The sequence below is a fragment of the Neophocaena asiaeorientalis genome, unplaced genomic scaffold, assembly GCF_003031525.2.
Source record: "Neophocaena asiaeorientalis asiaeorientalis breed wild unplaced genomic scaffold, Neophocaena_asiaeorientalis_V1.1 scaffold66, whole genome shotgun sequence".
Classification (NCBI taxonomy): domain Eukaryota; kingdom Metazoa; phylum Chordata; class Mammalia; order Artiodactyla; family Phocoenidae; genus Neophocaena; species Neophocaena asiaeorientalis.
Window position 1 is genome coordinate 10,414 of NW_020172677.1, and position 1,511 is coordinate 11,924.

Below are 1,511 nucleotides of genomic sequence, written 5' to 3' on the forward strand. Positions count from 1 at the left end.
CAGTGAGCAGGCAGCTTGATCTGGGTAGAGTAGACTTTTTTTTGTTTTTTCTTTTTCTACCTCCAGCAGCCCTTAGCACCGTGCCTTAGTTATGAGTGCCTTATTCATATTTTTTAAAATGAAAAGTATATGGAACTTGGTATAGCTTTCCAATGCCATATCTGATTTTGAAAGTTGAATCACCTAGCTTTTTTTATTTTAGAGATAGTACCCCTGTCCCTTTGCCTTCTTCCGGAGGGGTGAGATGAAATGTGATAATGCAGTCATTTGTACTGAGCGTGTTCCAGCTGAAAGGCCTTTGTGTAGGTGCTTTGAGTCTCAGAGAAAGGTAGTCATTGTTCGTCTCTAGTATTTGAAGATGACCTCACCGATAGGGTTGTATCTCCAAGTGACTGAAATGGCTATGGTCTCAGAGGCGTGTGGGAAGGTTTTTCTTTGGTTTGTGGTGAGAGCCTGTTTGCAGGGCCTGGTATTTGTAGCACAACCTTTCTTCAGGCTGCTTTTCAAGATGAGCTGGCTCATGTCTGTTAGCTGCACACCAGGTTCTTCTGTTGGCAGGTGTTCTATTCCAGAATTCCATAGTTATCAAGAAATGGACCATGTTAACACAAAGTTTTATTGTGTTTTGAGGCACTCTGGGGCCTCTGACAGCTGCTCTCATTTTTCAGAGTAAACTGCTGCTGAAGGTTTGGCAAAGGTTAATTTTTAAATGGATTCTATGCTGCTATATGTGGCATCTCCCTCAGTATTTGAATTATTCAGCACATAACCTCACTGTTAGGTCATATTTTTTTCTTTTCTGAAATTTTTGTTGGTCACCTTTAAAGCTGCATCAATCTTGGTAATGGAAAAAAAAGTCAGTGTAATGATCTGCTTTGAAAATAAACAGTATAACTTGACTTTGGCGTTGAGAGCCTATTATCATGTGGTAACATCATTCTATTCCAATGACATTATCTGCTAAGGATATTATGATGGTGGAAAATATTTCAATTTTGTTATCGGAACAATGAAGCTGTGATATTTAATTATAGAGAAGTCTGCTTAATTTGGGGAATCTGGTATGTTGACTGTCACAGTTTACTCATAAGAAGTTTGGGCAGTTATAATCAAATTTGAACAGAATATTATTTAGTGACCCACCCATGTTATTGATTCAACACTTTGCCTCACTTTCTGAAGTCTTATTCTTTGAAATTTGAATTCTTCCATTGTTTATTAACAAATTAATTAATGGGCTCATTTGATAACTGTAGTCGTGGGTAGGAGTGAAGAGAGCTAGGGAATTGAGAATAAGATCTGTCACCAGTTTTAATTCTGTGGGGGTGAAACCTATATGAATGACTCAGCAAGAAAAGTATTACCAAGTTGAAATGTTAACAGATTAGGGAAAGTGCATTCTCTCTCTCCATATGGACACAAACACACACACACACAGTGTGTTGGGTAAATTAAAAATAAAACAAACAGCCTATGACTACATTGATTAGACTGTTATGTGATGAATAAAA